Below are 7,055 nucleotides of genomic sequence, written 5' to 3'. Positions count from 1 at the left end.
CTGTAGACAACGCCGCTAAGAGCCATGACAGTTTGCCTTAAGTCACTGGATGCTTCTCGGTGGCCTCTTGGCAGACTGGTGCAAACGTTTCTGCCCCAAAAACTGTGCAATTAAATACAGGAAGTGGCCATTTTTTTATATTCCGAGAGTCTGCCAAAAACAAGGAGGGGGGAGGGCGGGTTGTCTTCTTTTACCACGTATTAGTTTATTGGTGCTTTTGTTTAGTTTAATTTGTATTGAGATGAATAAAAACCTCCTCGTGCCTCTCAGATTGGTCGTCCATCACATCACAGACAACCATCTGACTCATGTTTGTGTCAAAGAAAGATGACTGCAGCTTTAAATCACAGATTGGTACTCGTCGTTTTAAAGAATTCAAATCCATTTGATGAATTGTCTCCTAGTCACATGTACTTTGTAAACCATGTTTTGCTTTATATACGGTCGTGTTCAGGGCACTGATACATAACAACTGCTTCTGTTGGTACCAACCAGCTGATCATTCACCCGACTGTTATTATCAATCTTAAATATTGAAGAGACTGATGCGTCCTTCGGGTTCCTGCCGGTTCAGAATAAGAGTACAAAGCAGCTGGAATATGTGTCTGATAAGAAATATGTCAAGTTTATGAACGAGCCTCACATAAACCCAACATTCAGACTGGTTATCGTGTTGGTGCGATGAGGGAGGGTGCCGGAGACCGTCGGAGGGGAGATGGAGCAGACGAAGGCCAATCCGGGGTCAGGATGACGTGACGAAATGTGGGCGCTCAGAGGGCCGTGTCTTGCTTGGGAGGGAGAGTTGTTTTGGGCTTCACCCTGTGTGTTGGAGGGGCTCCCGCTGTGATTGCAGCTTGTATTTAACTTATAAAATAAAATCTCCTGTTGAAAAGCACAGAACGAGAATTTGGCTGAATTATTCCGAAACTTCTACCAGGCATCCAATTTTGATGCACGCTTTCATGACACTGGACAACGCCTGCACCTGAGTGGGTGGATTCCTGGAATTAGTTACACTTTGAACAAGAATTTAAAAAATAAAACATTTTAAATCCACTGAATATATGTGACTGGTTTGTTTCATCTTGGCAATATTCACAATATCCAGTAACCTTTTCCTAAAATAAAACCATATTTTAGATAGAAGTGCCACATAAAAAATTTTAATATACCAAATTAAAACTTTAAAAAAAAAAAATTTCAATCAGCAACATATACAACCACCAAGATTTTTTTTTAAAAGAAGAAAGATACATGTGGCTGACCGAAAGGGTTAAGGCTAAAGCTATCTAGCTTCTAAGTGCCCTAACCTATAATTGCTTGAAAAATTGTTCCGAAGAGCCTTATATACAAAACAAACAAAAACAAAACAAACAAAAGCTAACTAGAACGGGCACTCGGTAGAGCGCATACCTTCGCATATCACAAGATTTGGCATTGGATTATAAACATTTTGGCATTAGTCGCATGCCAATTGGATAGAAATTGACCACGCTATGGTAAAAAGAAGATTTTGACCTTTTCATGACCTTGACCTTTGACCCGATCGATCCCAAAATCTAATCAAATGGTCCCCGGATAATAACCAATCATCCCACCAAATTTCATGCGATTTGGTTTAATACATTTTTAGTTATGCGAATAACACGCATACAAATGAATAAATAAATAAATAAATACACGGCGATCAAAACATAACCTTCCGCATTTTCAATGCGAAGGGAAAAAAAGAAAAAAAGAAATTCAAGCATTTCTCCCCATAACCCGTGACTTCTTATGTTTTATCAATACCGTCAAGTCTATACTTCTCAAGAGTCACGTTTTTAAACTTTTTGAATGATTACTCTGGACATTATTAGGATGCCTATTTGAGTTTTGTGTGATTCCCATGAGAAGATCCGTTTACACAGTGGAACAAAACAAGGTTGTTTGTTTTTCAGCTGCTCAGTGAAGCCGGTCACAATGAAGCGGCGACTGAACGAGGCCATGAAACAAGATCATGTTTAAAAGTGTGATCTAATATTTCACAAAGATTGGATCATAAATCTTTATGACCTAAATATCCAAAACACTTTTTGGCATGAAGTGTGAATGGATGACTTTTATTTTCTTCCAACAATCAACACGTCTTATCGTTGAAGCTCATATTTCCCGTACTGCACGTATTGAACATGTTGATTTATAGTGGTTGGTGAAAGTTATGACTTTATATAAATCATCTATTAACCTTGATGTAGGCATGTGACAATAAATGAACAATTAGTCATTATAATAATATAATCCTTATCATTCAATAAAGGAGTTTTTCCCTGGAACAGATATATTTTAATGATCCTGACATGAACTTATGGAAACTCGGTCTAACTTCCACAAGGTCGAGCCTGTTATGATTGCAACACACCAATTGTAAAGATAAAGCCTCGGAAATGAAGTGAATTCATACCGGGGTGTCATCTTACATCACAGTCACCATTACAGCGTTGATACACTTAATTGTCATGTGTGTGTGTGTGTGTATATACAGTATGTCTGTCCTTCTGTACACATTACATCTATTGCACCTGTCCATCCTGGAGAGGGATCCTCCTCTGTTGCTCTCCTGAAGGTTTCTTCCCTTTTTTTTCCCCCTGAAGGGTTATTTGGGAGTTTTTCCTGGTCCGATGCGAGGTTTTGGGGCAGGGATGTCTATGTGTACAGATTGTAAAGCACTCCGAGACAAATTTGTAATTTGTGAAATTGGGCTATACAAATAAACTGAATTGAATTGAATTGAATATGTGTGTGTGTGTGTGTGTGTTGACAGTGTTATTTCTTATTAAAATAACACTGATTTTAATCTGAACTCTATTTTTTCAGTCATTATCACCTCACGCTGAGCCAACGATATCTATTCCATGAGTACTTCAGGGTCACGACGTGTTTACTCATTAACAGAGTACATCCTCACCACGCTGATTGAGGCATGCACCGGCCCGGTAAAGGTGCAGCTTGAGGCTAATGACGTCTGAAGTTTGAGAAAGATAAGAAGGTAAATTAATCACATGATTTCTTGTATCTGTACTTCATAGCCGGTGGCTGAGGAAAAAAGTTTGAGAAAAGGGCAGCAGGTGCCTGGAGGCTGTTTAGAATTGAGTTCACATTGTTCAGTCAGTGAGTGCAGAGCGGCGTTAACTGGTGCCTTATATTGTGTCGTGTGTGTGTATGTGTGTGTGTGTGTGTGTGATGACCTGACAATGTAGTCTCTGGCACAATAATTGAATTTGTCTTTTCCTTTAATGGAAGTCTGTGAAGTGTGGCGAGGCTGTGATGGAGCCAGAACATCCAATCTCCACAAACAGGCATATGTTGCACACCATTGGACATGGATGCTGCGGTGCAGTGTGTGTGTGTGTGTGTGTGTGTGTGTGTGTGTGTGTGTTTGTGTCCGTGTACCGTAGAGTGTAAGATGACATTTTAACTCTTTCTGTGGTTTCATTCAAATAGCATTCCAGTTGAGATTCATCCTGCTTAATGCACGTGTCCTGTATCAAGGAGATACTTCTAAAAGTGTCATCAGTTCATAATACCTATATATATATTATATATATAAATAATTTAAAACTATAATTTGCAGGAGCATTGAAGGTCAATGTGGAATCCATGGTAACAACTGCACACATCTGTCCTGTAGAAGGACCTGACTGTTTCATGAAGCCATAAGCTGAGTTCGGGAAGTTGACGACTTTGTTCAAATTTAAACGATTAAAACTAAATAATTGTAGTTTGTTAAGAAAACAAATTAGATTCACAAACATATTAAACAGGGTATGGTTTAATATGGATATTAAAGGCACCGTGTGGCATTTTTATTTTTCTTTACTACTAGCAACACGATTGAGAAGTTTTTATGAACCCAGTGTTGACTATCATTTCCAATAAAAGTAGCGCAGCGCAGCACTAGCTGCAAAACGTGCTAAAGCTAGCAAGAAAATTGCTGAGTCAGCATCACAGCCAATCCCGTCAGGCCTCCCTCCATAGCCACTCCCCCAAAATGATCATAATGAACGTAAACAACGAACATGGCTTTGGTGAGTACTCACAGATTTTAAGAAAGCTATTTTTGCGGGAAAGTCGTGCGCATGCAGGAAGGAAGGTAAGTAGGTAGCATCATTTTGCCCAATCATTTCATTTTTCATCCAATCATTTCGTTCAAATAAAATAATTGGGCTTATTTGTAAGTATTTCAGTTGTGATTGCTCTCAGAATATAATGATTTCAACAAGTAAAGTATAAAAAAATATGTTTTTGAAGATTATCAACCCCTGGCTTTAAGGATGTATCCGCTCCAGTTAGCGTCCCAGTAAGCCATACTGGTGTGACAGTGAACCAGCATGCACACAGGGGACTGAAAGGGAAGCAGCTTGATGGAATTCAGACCTACTGAATCATAACTTTATTTGAGGTTATGTTCACGTTCCACAGCTCATAACCTTGGCTGGTTTCACACCTGGAGAGTGTGTGCTGACTGATGGTCAATGCAGCACCTCTGTAGGAGGGGAGGGGCCCCGATAATGAACCATCTCTTCAGATGGTTCAGGATAAACACACAAAATGTGTTTATTCGTGAATACTTTATACAAGTATTCACGAATAAACACGTATATTCCTCTGGAATACTGGAGATCCAGAGGATTAAAAAAGTGCATCATCTGTGTGTGAGGGTGGAATAATGACCGAACGGTGTAATTGAGGGTTACAAAACCCCGGTGGCGCATTTGAGGCTCGGAACATAAGAATGACGTAACGTCTGAGGTCAGCGAGAGGGCAAGAAGGTAAGTAGAGTTCTCGCTCTGCTCAGCTGCAGCAGGTTCCTGTGTCTCAACGTCAATCATATAATTATTTATGTTGTGTATAGTGTGTAGTGCAGCGATTCCCAAACTGTACTGCAGGTGGGCCGCGAGAGGTCATTTACAATCAATAAATAAAATGTTTTTAATTTTCAATTTTGAAAAGTTTGAAATTAATATAAAAATATTTATGATTTAAATTACGTGTTATTCTTTTATCTGACCTATTTTTCTGACCGCCAAACAAAACAATGTCAAATGGGGCGCCCTCTTGTAGTATTAGTTTATGTTTTGATCAGAGTTGTGATCAGAGTTGTGATCAGCGCCACCGCTCCCATAGCACACTACGCGCTGCGCGTAGTGCACCACGTCCTGAGGGGGCTCCACAAAATAGGCAACTAAAGAAATCCTCATAGTTATAATAATTATAATGCCGATATTATTTCAGTCTAGAAATATTATATATACTGATCAATACGCACCTCACAGTTGCGTATTGATCAGACAAGATGACACGCTTATCAACTCCAGTGTTTCCCTACTATTATACAGGGTGAAATCTGACCACCCGTCACCCTGTAATTTTCGTCTACCCCCCGTCAACTCTTGTCGGCTCGCGCGCGCCAGAGCTCCGATGCCGGCGCGCGCCTCCCTCAGCCGGGATGCGCGCACACATGGTGAGCACACCTCAGTGTTAAATTACGGTTTAGGCGCGCGCCCACATTTTCTCTATGCAGGAAAAACCCTGCACAGGTGAACACCCTCTCACTAGCACCCCCCCCCCCCCCCCCCCCGTCGTCGTCGTCAACGCTGGTTGTGATTTAAGGCTTGGGTGGGCCGCAGAAGATTTTCAGATTTCAAATTGGGCCGCGGCATTCTTGAGTTTGGGAACCGCTGGTGTAGTGTGTTACTGCGATACATCATGTAGAACAACAAAAGCCAGAAACAGAGTCACAGCTACTCATCACCAGAGGCTGCACAACGCAACACACACAATGCACAACGTGTGTCGACATGCACAACAATAAATCTAGTTATCTATTAATTTTCCTTTATTGTGATTAATGTAGGGGTTGTTCAACTAAAGCAAAAAACAGTCAAAGAGACAAAATTATGTGCATAACAGTGCATCTTTATTTGCAGTACATGGTGGCAACACGATTTGTATGTTAACGTTTTATGACTTGATATTGTGCTGAACCCAGAGAGAAGGGTTCAAAAGGAATAAAGTCATCCATAATCCCTTATCAGTAGATAAAGATCCTGATGACTCCGAAAAGCTCATAACAGACACTGCCAATCTTATCAATTGGAGAAAATGTGTTGGTTCACTTCAAAGGAGGACTGACGCATGTGAACATAATCACATCCTTAAGAGAACATCAACTAATTATTGTTAACATCATTCGTATGAGCTTAGTGCAATTTGTTATCGCTTTTAATTGGACACTCCAAAGCGTACGTTTAATAAATTAAATAATCTCACCATAAAAGGAAACTTAAAAAGTAGAAAAGTCCACAGCCCTGTGAACCTTCGCTCAGTGGTCATTTAAGCTGAATGCTAATATTAGCATTCTAACACTCTCGTATTAAAAAATAAATGCTTAACATGCTGATGTTTGGCCGGTGATGTTTACAACGTACACCATATGTGAGCAGATAATATTCACTATTAGCTAAACACAATATTGCTGAGGATGATGGGAATGTTATCAGCTTGTTAGAATTAGAGATATACATTTTTTGGACCTGGTAATGACGCTCGATGAGAAAAGGTATCACCACAGTGATGCAGCGCACACCTGCACCGAAAGATATTACACAAAATAAGTTATTTAGCCCCCTATGATGATCGTCTGTATACAAATCCATGGCAACAAATCCAATAGTTAACGGACCAACCAGCTTACAGAACGATATTCCCAAATTAAATTGAGCGGGTGCCAGTTGCCAACCAACTGTACCGTGCCGGGTCCCTTTGTTGACATTAGCCATTCCTTTCCCGTCGTTTTCGGAGGTATTTTATTCTCAGCAATCTTACAAAGACATGAAATGCACCCCAACATATGGAGCTGAGGTCAGTGTGCAAACGTCTGCAGAGCTGCAGCATGTAAACAATCAAGTGGCCCTTTGTCTTTACTCACCTGATGGTCACTAAACTGTATCCACATTAAACGTTATTGTGGTTCATCATATGACTCAATATAATAAACGTGTCCTGTTAAACTG

The sequence above is a fragment of the Pseudoliparis swirei genome, chromosome 13, assembly GCF_029220125.1.
Source record: "Pseudoliparis swirei isolate HS2019 ecotype Mariana Trench chromosome 13, NWPU_hadal_v1, whole genome shotgun sequence".
NCBI classification, from domain to species: Eukaryota; Metazoa; Chordata; class Actinopteri; order Perciformes; family Liparidae; genus Pseudoliparis; species Pseudoliparis swirei.
Note: the sequence above shows the minus strand (reverse complement) of the source record.